The following is a 13,152-nucleotide window of genomic DNA, read 5'->3' on the forward strand; positions in this document are numbered from 1 at the left end:
GGAAAGCGGCACTAACATGGATAACAACACACTCAAGATAATCTATAAGGTACTGTTGCTAGTTTATAAAGTGAAAATGAGGTGAAAGGTTCGCTTTAAAAGTAATCTCCCGAATATTACAGCATTTACAGTGCCGCCCTTGCTTTCCTACAGGCGGCCCACCAATTTTCGTGATAAATTGGTTCGGGCAGACATTCCAGCTAAAGCTTTGGTACAAACCCATATTGGCTCTCGGAGGAGAGGTTCCTATCCTTGTCTTGGGTGTGTGAATTGTTCATACATGACCAAGGGGGAGAGGTTTACTCATCCTGTTACGGGGAGCCAGTATGACATTGGTCACTTTCTAACATGCAATAGCTCATACGTTGTGACATGAAGACACGTCTAAACAACCATCGGTTCTCAATTAGACAAAAAAGGAAGGATCTGCCAGTCCCTAAACACTTTGTGGAGGCCAATCACAAGGAGAGGGACCTGAAATTTATGATAGTGGATCAGATCACTCCGTCTAGAAGGGGAGGTGATAGGACATTGGCCCTCAAACAGAGAGAGCTTAAATGGATCCATTGCCTCAATACTCTGAGACCCGGTGGTCTCAATGTTGATTTTAAGTGGAGTGTGATATAGGGTGGGGCTCTTTATTGTTCCCGCTTGATCCTCTCCTTGTTGTGCCCTGGGATATGTGAATTCTATTAGTGTCATCAATTATATAACTAACTATGATAACTGGATGTACAATTAATTTTGGATCCATTGTTCTAAAAAAAAATATTTTTTCTTTCTCTAGATTTCTACCATCTATGCTCTAATGGCGCTGTTTATGGATGGCGGGCGCTTTTCTCTACGTTCCTCTGCTGAGATCTTGGTGGTGGGGGAGATCCATGGGGCGCAAAAGTATTCTGTATATCATACATCATGTGGGTCAACTTTATGCGGTTGTTTGTTCTATGAGTGGTTGTTTGTTCTAATTATTTTACTCTATAGGCCCAGGGGACTGTTTTGGGTTTGGGTTCTTGGGCATGGACGTGTCCTTGACCCCGCACCCGTAATGGACCTGTGGTCATGTTCGTGAGAATGACAGGACCACTGGCCCCTGTTCCCCTGTTTTGCTGTATCAGTATGGCATATATTCTGAAGGTGTTCCCCCTTAGTGCCGATATACTTAATACCACGTTCACTCTATTTCTCTAAACCTGTATACAGTGACTGTAGGGGGTGCTTATATGCTCCCGTTTGTTTGTTTTTCTGAATCTTTTAGATTATTGTGCCCTTTGCTTCTCTCCCGTCTCCGCCTCTCGTTCCAATCTGGCTGCGCCGGCCCCTTTCTCTCCAGCATGGGCACGTCATTGCCTGCGGTGTTTGGCTTGCGGTTGCTGGGGCAACGACGCCAGTAACGCTGGCGTCGTTGGCCGGGCGACGCTTGCCTCGCGTCGCTGGCCTGACCTGGCGCGAAGCCTCCCCTGGACTGGACACGTGATTGTCACGTTGGTCATGTGTTTGTTCACATGTCCGTGGTGACGTCACGGGGCTGCGTCTGTGGGGGTGACGCTGCTGGGATTTTGGGCATGCGCGGTCTGATTGTGAGGACGCGGACTTTTGGCGCCCCTATCCATGCACCGCCGTGTGTTTTTTTTTTTGTTTTTTTTTAAACTTTATTGATTTATGGTCATTTTTTATATGGACACACAGGTGATATCACATTGTAATGATGTGTCTTATTGTCACAAATTAATGCACTGTTATGTTTGCATTATGATTATCACTTCTGTATATGATGTAGTATATCATGTAAATCACTACTGATGTAATTTTCACAATGCTGAGATGCTTATTGTATTTTATATTTGGTCTTTTATTCTCAGAATATTTTTAATTTAATTATTGTCACTTTATTTGTTGCTATGCATTGTGGGTATATATACTCTTGAATGACACCATGTTGTATGCTTGAGAAAGACCGCATTGAGCGGTTGAAACGTTGCAGAGGGGAATAAAAGATCCACCACTTTTTCACTTTACTTGGAGTGCTGCCTCATCCTTTTGATGTTATACTTAGCTATAGCCGTTTGAGCCAGCGGCTGTGAGGATTACCTGCACCCACATCATCGGTCTTGTGCTGCTGTGACTTCTTTTGTTTTATATATATATATATATATATATATATATATATATATATATATATAAAAATAATATTAAATAACACCCTATATCAATAACATACCAAAATAGCTTTATTAGTGATACATGATTGTTCCCCTATCAATTGCGTAACATAAATATGTTAAAATTAGTGATACCTAATTACACCTTATATCAATCATATCTCATATGTATCATTATATTGTTATTAGTGATACATACAAAAACCCTAAAACAATTTTATTAATAAAAAAGGAAAGAAAAAAGAAAAAATTTAGTTCAGTACACTGGTAGACAAACAGAAAATCACACCTTTACTAGGACTAGCAAGCTGGAATACCTAAAGCTCAGTCACCCTCCCACCTTTTAAGAGCAAGGAAGCACACACACTGAAATTCAGGCCACAGCCTAGAGAAGTAGGAAGGGGGCTCCAGTGGCCGGCCTGTTGTGGGTGAGAACAAGGAGGGAAAGCAAGTCTGGGCCATCAGAATGGAGGGGAGGGGTGAGTATGGCAACATTCATGCCTGCCCGGGAGAGTGGGACACTGGCGGGCATGGCATGGATGGGCACCTACTAAAAATTTATGAATAGTCAACAGTCAGTCGTATAGGTCCAACTGGGTGTTGCCAGTTGTGATTATGTCCCTGTATAGTATAACCCTATCAAATCAGTGCTGCCAAATCAGATACACCTACAACTGGTAACACTTGTTCATGCATAAACCTGGTACAACAGAGTTATAAAAAAATATGCACCAGAATTGTTATTACATGGGGAAAGCAGGTAGATGCCAAAAGAGACATGTCAGAAAAGGTGACAGGTCCTCTTTAGGGCTGCTTTCACACTTTTGATATTATTATTAATATTAGGCTACTTTCACATCTGCTTTTTCCTTTTCAGTCTTGAGATCTGGCAGAGGATCTCAAAACTGGAGAAAAACGCATCTATTTGAATAATACAACTGTCTGCATCCGTTCAGAACGGATCCAGTTGTATTATATCCAAAAAGAACATGCCGGATCCGGCATGGGAACCCCCCAAAAAACGTTAGGGAATGCATTCTGGTGCACCCCGTTCCAGTTTGTTCAGTTTTGTCCCCATTGATAATGAATGGGCACAAAGTTGAATCATTTTCTTCTGGTTTTGAGATCCTTTGCCGGATCTCAAAACCGGAATGTATATATGGGGTCATTTATCAATATGGTGTAAAGTAGAACTGGCTTAGTTGCCCATAGCAACCAGATTCCACCTTTAATTTTCCAAAGGAGCTGTCCAAAATGAAAGATGTTTTATTTTCCATCTCTCGTACTATGCCAAAACCAGAAGTGGAGTCTGCACAAGGAAAATCTGTAGTGGAATTGCAATGAGCCAGACCATGGGTGCAGTTACACGGACGCCAAATTATGCAGTGGGTCAGGATATGGGTATAATAGTCTATGGTTTTGTTTGTGACGCCAGTTACCGCGTGCGCAGGGTACTAACACAGGGCCCTTTAAGGTGTTGTAACTCACGTACCAGGTTAGGAAATGCCAGAGTGGGGTAATGTCTCTGTGTGATAGTGGCAATAGTGTCAACGGTGTCTCCTACCTGGGTACGGCTGGACTCCTGGATCCTGGCTCACTTGCAATAAAATGAGTGTGTTGCTAGTAGGAGTAATTGAGGGATTTGCAGCAATAATTGAGATCCAGACTTGGAATATAGTTCAAACTAGTCTTTACTTGATGCAGCTTTAATCCATGCGAGATACAGCATTAGTCTAAAGTCCCAGCAGGTATTGGCAATGTGTGGCAGGAATCTATCTTCTGCTTCTATCATGTGCCTGGAGCTCTTTGCAGGATAAGTCGTCTGCTTGCGGCTCTGTAATGTGGCAGGAATTTATATCTTCTGCGCTTACTATCTTCTGCTATCTTGAGGACTGACTAGCTGAGGAGGAATTTGGCTTCTCCTGGTCTCTGGATGGTACTCACAGTTGGCTTCACAGGGTATGCTTCTTCCTGGAATACTGGAGGTGGCTGCTTGCTTCTACCAGCTGAGGCTCAAAGGCTCAGGCTGGGGATGATGATCAATGTCTCAGGTGAGACAAGATTCTGGCTTGGATCCCTATATCTGGGAGCTCCTACTCACACAGCCTTCCCCTAGCCGGGGTGGCTGGCACACTAACTGAACTTCCTTCTCTCCCCATGAGGCAGGACATGGGCGAGCCCACTCTGCTCAAAGAGGGGGGAGCTAAACTGGAATAAACTATTCCAGTCTAGAAATACTAAACTGTCTCTAAGTCTCTGCTAACACTTTGCTGCCACCTGCTGGTGAACAGGAAAATTACAGCAATACATATGTAACAAGACTTTAAATGGTATAATTCAAATAGTCTAGTTTCCTAGACTAGTAAGCTCCCGTTTCTGGTCAACTTAAGACATAACGTTTATTTGGTTTAATTTATTAAAAATAATAAAAAATTTAAACTCATGGAAAGAATAATTAATGATTTAATATGGGAAAGAAAACGAGTTCGATTAAAGTTGGAATATTTGTATAAATCACTGGAGTGTGGGGGCTTAAATCTCCCTTACTTTAAAGGGTATTTTATTGCAGCTCAGTTATTGATGTGCTACGAATCAGAAAACAGTGCACTGTTAGGGAAGTTGGTAGGGAGCTATGCTCATAATAATATATTTACCCTGTTGGAATCCGGGCTATTGAAGACCTATGAGCGGGGCTACAGAGAGACTATAAAGCTACTCCTGAAAGTGTGGGTTACTACTAAGACATGGTTGAAGGTAAAGGGTTCATTTACATTCACGCCTCTTTGGCACAATGTGTATTTACAAAGGTTAGATGATATTGCAGCTGACACATTTTGGCAAAGGAACAAAATTTTGTATATTTCACAGGTAATTAAGGATAGAGACATTAAGCCATTTATAGAGATGACACATAATATAGAAAATTTTTCATGGTTTAGGTATTTTCAATTGCGTTCAGTACTATCTAGTCTGGACGATAAATTGGTGTTGGATATAGATAGCTCATCTTTTTTGAATGATTGGGTAGGGGGTACACTGTCTAAAATAAAGATTTCAAATATATATAAGCGATTACTCAAGGCACGTTTTAGTGATATACAGTCACCAGGACAAAGAGCGTGGGAGGTGGATTGTCCGAATTTACAATCAGAAGGGTGGGAGAATATTTTTGGTAATTTAGGTTCACTATCCCTGAACTTCAACCATGTTGTAGTACACTTCTATATTTGCCACAGATTATATATTACCCCTTTATGGATGAATAAATGTGGACTAAGGGACACGTCTAACTGCCCTAAGTGTGACACTTTAGGAGCGGACTATCTCCATATGATCTGGACCTGCCTAGAACTTAAAAAATATTGGAATAGCATCAATAATTTCATCATATATAAACTAAAAATACGAATCCCTTTTGAACCACAACTATTCTTGCTTAATGATTTTTCCAAAATAGATAATCCTAAGTATCAAAAGATCTTTTTGGGTAGGATATTGATGTTGGCCAGAGTTTTGGTCAGTCGGACCTGGTTTGCTCGCTATACTCCAGATATAAATATATGGATAAACCTTACTGATAAGGTAAAAAACTATGAGAAAATTATCTTTAAACAGAGGGGAGCTGAGGAGAAGTGGATTAAGATATGGGGTGATTGGAGGATTTGATTAGTTGTGACAAATGTTGTTGCTGTTGTTTTGTTTTTTGTTTTTGTTTTTTCTTTTGTGACGCACCACAAGCAGGGGGAAGGGGGGGGTTAGGGAATAGGGATATGGGGGGAAAACAGGGAAGGGAAAAAATAATTCTTTTTTGTATTCTTTTTTGTCTTGTAATTTGTTTGATATATTAATTAATAAAGATAATTAATTAAAAAAAAAATAATAATAATAATAATAATATAAAATGGGATAACAAAGGAAAACTTTAAAATCCTAGGTATAGCAGGATTCTATAGGCGGAGCTGAGGGTTCAATTCACCCATATATTCTGCCTCCGTAACATACATTCATCCACCTTTTGCTTTGCATTTTAGCGGTACTTTTTTTTCCGCCTTGATGGAATTTATGTTAAGAGGTCACCTAAACAGTCGTTTCCAATCATATATTTTCGTCTTTGTCTGTCTTTAGCACGACTCTCCACCATTTAAGGTCACGGTTTAGGGGAGTCTGCAGTTACTCCTCGCCGTGACAGAGATCCTGCCTAACCTAATCTAAAATTTCAAGACTAGAGCTCCCCCAACATGTTTCACCACTGAACGTGGCTTCATCAGGGGAATGAAGCTACTATCAACAAGAATGTTTTTCAAAAGTGTTCTTTTAACCTCTGTGGGTGGGTCATTGGATATGCTGCAGCCAACCGCTGCTAAAGCATCTTGATTGATGGTCTAATGGCCCAATCTGAGCATTGATTGCTGTATTTTCGTCATATAATCGCGTCTTGCGTTCAGCATTGCGAACTACGCATGCGCCAGAACTTTTAGTTTAAAGATCGGAAGTATGGCATTACTGAGCATGCGCCTATACTTAGGTATTTCGGCTATGTTTTCGTCATATAGTCGCGTCTTGCGTTCAGCATTGCGAACTACGCATGCGCCAGAACTTTTAGTTTAATAGTCGGAAGTATGACATTGCTGAGCATGCGCCTATACTTAGGCATTTCGGCTATGTTTTCATCATATAGTCGCATCTTACGTTTAAAACTGTATACTGCGCATGCGCAGGAACTTATATTTTATAATTGAAAGATGACATTACTGAGCATGCGCCTATACTTAGGTATTTCAGCTCGCTTTTCATACTTATATATTTTTTCTTTTAAAGTTACGTCTATGCGTGCGCCAGAGCTTTTAGTTTAATAATCGGATGTATAGCGTTACTGAGCATGCGCCTATACTTAGGTATTTCGGCTATGTTTTCATCATGTGGTCGCGTCTTACGTTTAGACCTATATACTTTGCATGCGCAGAAACGTATAATTTTGTAATCAAAAGATGGCATTACTGAGCATGCGCCTATACTTAGGTATTTCAGCTCAATTTTCATACTTATATATATTCGAGGTTACGTCTACACAGAGACTCAGAATTTATTTTCTCCGGAGACATGACGATACTGCGCATGCGTCTAGACTTAGATTTCTAGTTGCATTATTCCTCCACTCATATATGCAGCGTATGTGTAGGTACTTTAACACTTTTAATTATACCAGGTATGCATCTACAAGTGCACATGCGTAGGAGCTATAGTTGTTAAAATCGGAAAATTACAGTGCTGGGCATGCGCCTATACTTAGGCATTTCGACTCATATTCATACTTATATATTCGGAATTATACATGTGCGGAAACTCTAAATTTCTTTTCATAAAAGCCTCCAGGGATTTGGTGGTACAGCGCTTGCGCCTGAACTTAGACTTCAAGTTTCATTGATCCTTCACTAATATGTACGGCGCATGTATAGATATTTTGATGTTTTTAGTAAAAGGTCTAGTTATACTAAACATGCATTTTAATCATAAGTATAGCTATATTGGGCATGCGTCTAAATTTAGAATTTTATTCCAGGACACGGAGGCTTCCTATTGCTATTCTCTCTCTTTACTGTTTCCATAGCAGCAAAGACAAAACATTTAAAATATGCAGTAACTATGGCAACAAGCCAACCCACTCCCTCCCAGTGTCCATATAAACCACGGTCACACTGGAAACGTCCTCTTTCTTTGCTGCTCCAGTTAAGTATTCATCCTTAGCAGCTCATTGTGCCCTGTGGTGTTCCCTTTTGGGTGCGCTTTTGGGCATTATATTCTGTTGTATTGTATGCTATATATTTTATTACTTAGATTCGTCTAGATTATTCATATATTGTGTTATTATATCCAGTGCCATCTTAAGAGCATTATAGGCCCCCGGGCAATACAGTGCACTGGGGCCCTGTCTACACAATCACGCACTAGAATAAAAATGCAAATTATCAATAAGGCGATATTTATTGGGCATTTCCTCTTGTGGATTTTCCCCAGCAGTAGGATCAGGTAATGATACCATTGGTATTTCTGCTGGAATTGGAGTGCATGTAGATGTGGATGCTACATCTGGAGGAGCAGAACTACTGGCTGACGTTGCACCTGGATTGAGCCAAGATGTTAGTTTTGGAAGTTTGCACATTTTCTCTTTCTCCTCTGCAGCCTTTTTCCTCTTCTGTGCTCCACTCAAAACATTACGTTTCATTTCTGCACTAAAGGTTATTTTCACCAACACGTAATAAACTTTATTTTTCCTCACCTTTTTTACACTTCCTCGAACGAGTGGCAACTCTAAGATTGCTATATAAGGGGGACACATAAGATATTACAGTCAAAACTTGAGGGGCACTAATAACTTAAAGTGGATGTAAACCCAAACATTTTTTTTTTTTGTGATGTCACAATGTAGAGTACCCAGGCAGTACACACGCCACTCCAACATTAATACCCACCAGCACCAGCAGTACCCACACCAGCATTACCCACCAGCACCAGAGTGTGTGTACATTTATATATATATCTATATTTATTTCGTTTTTTTAGTTGTATGATTAAAGTGGATGTAAACCCCCAAGTATGCAGTATAGCACCCTATAGTATACAGCACCACACAGTATGCAGTATAGCACCCTATAGTATACAGCACCACGCAGTATGCAGTATAGCACCCTATAGTATACAGCACCACACAGTATGCAGTATAGCACCCTATAGTATACAGCACCACACAGTATGCAGTATAGCACCCTATAGTATACAGCACCACACAGTATGCAGTATAGCACCCTATAGTATACAGCACCACACAGTATGCAGTATAGCACCCTATAGTATACAGCACCACACAGTATGCAGTATAGCACCCTATAGTATACAGCACCACACAGTATGCAGTATAGCACCCTATAGTATACAGCACCACGCAGTATGCAGTATAGCACCCTATAGTATACAGCACCACGCAGTATGCAGTATAGCACCCTATAGTATACAGCACCACGCAGTATGCAGTATAGCACCCTATAGTATACAGCACCACACAGTATGCAGTATAGCACCCTATAGTATACAGCACCACACAGTATGCAGTATAGCACCCTATAGTATACAGCACCACACAGTATGCAGTATAGCACCCTATAGTATACAGCACCACACAGTATGCAGTATAGCACCCTATAGTATACAGCACCACACAGTATGCAGTATAGCACCCTATAGTATACAGCACCACACAGTATGCAGTTTAGCACCCCACACTATACAGTACCCCACAGTATATAGTAGAGCAGTATAGACCCCCACACTATACAGCACCTCACTGTATACAGCACCCCAAACTATACACGATACAGCCCCCCACACTATACAGTACAGCACTCTACACTATACCGCACCCACAGTATACAGCCCCCCACACTATACAGTACAGCAGTATAGCACTCCCCCCACTATACAGCCCCCCCCCACACTATACAGGCCCCCCACACTATACAGGCCCCCCACACTATACAGCCCACCACACAGTATACAGGCCACCCCCCCCCCCCCCACACACAGTATACAGCCCACCACACAATATACAGCCCATTACACAATATATAGCCCACCACACAATATACAGCCCACCACACAGTATACAGGCCCCCACACAGTATACAGCCCCCCACACAGTACACAGCACCCCACTATACAGTAGTTTACAGTATATTAAAATAACAACCCCATGTCACCTTTTTCTGATGTAATCTTTACACAGAAAAGCTCCACAGTTAACTTCTGCAACACTCCTGATAGGACCTGTGATGACTTCATAGCCATGTGACCAGTAATTGCTAGGTTACTGGTCACATGGTAATGATGTCATTAAGGTCCTAGATCAAAACTCATTAAGGTCCTAGAATTAAGATCATTAACACAGTACGATCATGATGCCTGTGTAGCCGACAGCCTGACACCCGGGGCAGTAGCTAGCAGGGCTCAAGAGGCAGCTGCCTTGGGCCCCCCCAGGAGCAACTGGGCCCAGGGCAGCTGCCCCTTTTGCCCCTTGGTAAAGACGGCCCTGGCGGCAACGCTGCTAAATGACGGTTGGGAAGTTGGCTGGTGGGTTCACTGGGCAGGCGGGCCCCCAGGCAAGTGGGGCCCCCGGGCAACTGCCCAGCGTGCCCATTCGAAAAGACGGCCCTGATTATATCTGCTTTTGTGCTCATTTGATTATTTCATCTGTCCCCTCCTTTTGCCGATTACCCGTACCTTCCCTGCTACAGGAGCTGCGCTCCGGTTCCAGCGGGGGAAGGGGGGGCTATGCGGTGCAGGCTTTTGGAGCGGCGTTACTTACTTGTCGCTTCCTGACATCCGCCCGACTTCGCTAGTATCCACGTCGCTGCAAGGAGGCGGCGCCATCTTACGCTCCGTCTCCTCAGCTTCTTATTCTTTCTTCCTGGCTATCGCGAGGTCTCTGCGTTTCCCGCCGAGATCTCGCGGGACTTCCGGCTGGTGACTGCTTCCGCTCTGCTGTGGTCTGTCAGCTCCTGCAGCGCCGGTCCTGTGTTCTTCTGTGCCTTCTATTCGGCACCTTTTTGCTTCTTTCAGGTTATTTCTCAGGGTGACTAACCCTCATTATGTCTCGCCAGTCCCGCTCCCGTTCTCCTAGGGCTAATCCCACTCAGGATTTAGGGTCCAGGTCTCAGATTTCCCCTTCTCCCAGGGGGTCTAGGGATCATTCCAGAGAGTCTGCTGTTACAGATCCCCAGACTTTAGCTATGCAGCGCTCCATATCCAGCGCTATAATGTCTGCCATGGGGTCCATGTCCTCTGTGATATCTCAGTCTGTTACTCAGGCCCTTGCATCACATCCCACTAATGCCTCCAGAACAAATGAGAACGATGGCCTTGTCCCATCAGTTGACAACGCGCTAAGGTCGCGTAAAAGAGCCTGTCCGCGCCAGGCAGAACGTGCGCGAGGTTGGAAATCGGCGCGGTCACAGCCCGAATATGGTTCTGACTCTGACAGAGAGTCTGATGAGGAGGTACGGCACCACTCCCTGCATGGTTCAGAGGAGGATTTGACGGGAGTTATTGTTACACCTATAGATCAGGATCCACCGCCACCCCTAACTGATTCATACCCCGTGGCCCCTTCTGGGTCTGCTGATCCTCTTTTGGATCCATTGGGGGATCCCATGTTCGATCCCAATGCATTGCACCATCCGCGGTCCTCTGAGTGGCTTCCTGCATCGCATGTCACTCAATACATTGAGTCTATGACCCGCAAGGCCCTCACTAAAGAGGCACGTACCAAGCTGCGGGCTGAGTGTCCTAGACCCCTTATCCCTCACAAAGTCTGTGAGACCCCGGTGGTGGACCCCAAAATGGTCCAGTTCTTGACTAAGACCGGGTTTACCCCCGCAAAGGCCTAGATTCCGCCCTACGGGCGTGCCAGGACAAGGTCTTGGACGTTATGGGTCCATTGGCCAAGATTTTGGATATGGCCGAATCGGCCAGGGCGGCCGGTACTCAGGTCGACCCAGAGGAATTGACTGGCTGGGCTCAGAGAGCTATCTGCCTTGCTGGCAATGCAAATATGTCACTGGCCATAGAACGGCGCAAAGCGCTATTAATGAAAATTGAGCCTAAGTTGGCTAATTTAGCTATCTCTGAAGCGGGCAAGGATGCCCAGGGCCTCCTCTTTGGTGAGCCCTTCATAAAGGAACTGGGCAGATATGATTGGTGCCTTCACCACCCTCGATAAGGCGCAAACATCTATGCGCAAGGTTTTTCCCAACCGTCTTTCTGCCAGGGCCGGCAGTTTCAGGGGCCGTCTGCCCGGCCGTTCCTCCTCTTATACCCGTGATTCGGGTAGAGGCTCCTTCACTCACAGACCCTCGTTGCAGGATCAACAACATCAGCCCACCTTCTTCCCCACTCGTGGCGGTTTCAGCCGTGGCAGAGGATTCCGTGGACATCCTAACTCCAGGAGACCCTATGGTGAGTCATTTATTTCAGGTGGGGGGAAGACTCCAATTCTTTTCTCATGTGTGGAAAAAGGTGTCCTCCGATCCTTGGGTTCTGGCCACGATCAGGGGTTTTGTTATCGAGCTGGTCTCCGACCCGGTGGGGCTTCCAACACCAAAGTCCCAGTCTCTAGCCGGCCCCGCTTGCGCTCTCATCGACTCAGAACTCTCGGGTCTGTGGGGCAAGGGGGCGATAGAGATGGCTCTCACAGACTCTTATGGGGTCTTGAGCAGCATCTTTTTGGTCCAGAAAAAAGGGGGCCAAATGCGCCCAGTCATCAATTTAAAAGCATTGAACAATTTCGTCAGGTACCGCCATTTCAAAATGGAGGGGATTCACCTCCTGAGAGACATGCTCCTTCCCGGAGATTGGATGGCGAAAATAGATTTGAAGGACGCGTATCTCACCGTCCCAGTGGCCCAAGTATCAAGGGATCTGTTACGTTTTGTCTGGAGAGGTCAGGTGTGGCGCTTCACGTGCCTCCCATTCGGCCTCTCGTCCGCCCCGTGGTGTTTCACCAAATTGATGCGTCCGGTGGTAGCCTGGTTACGCAGTCGGGGGGTACGTTTGGTTATATATCTGGACGACATTCTCTTCATGGCGTCCAGTCCGGAAATTCTTCTTTCCCATCTTCAGTTGGCCATCTCCCTTATTTCCAATCTGGGGTTTGTCATCAATCGGGACAAATCTTGCCTGACTCCTTCCACCACGATGGAGTTTTTGGGTTTCCAGATCGATTCCATTTCGCAATCTCTCAGTTTGCCGCAGGTGAAGGTTCGGAATATCCGGAAGGAGCTGAGACATGCCCTTTCGTTACCCCATTTGTCCCTCAGGCATCTTGCCCGGATAATAGGTTTACTTGCTTCCTCCATCCAGGCGATTTTTCCGGCGCCGCTTCATTACAGGGCACTTCAACGCCTCAAGATTGCTCACCTACGGGAGGGCGCGTCTTACGCCG

This window comes from Bufo bufo, chromosome 1 (genome assembly GCF_905171765.1).
Source record: "Bufo bufo chromosome 1, aBufBuf1.1, whole genome shotgun sequence".
In the NCBI taxonomy this organism is placed as follows: domain Eukaryota; kingdom Metazoa; phylum Chordata; class Amphibia; order Anura; family Bufonidae; genus Bufo; species Bufo bufo.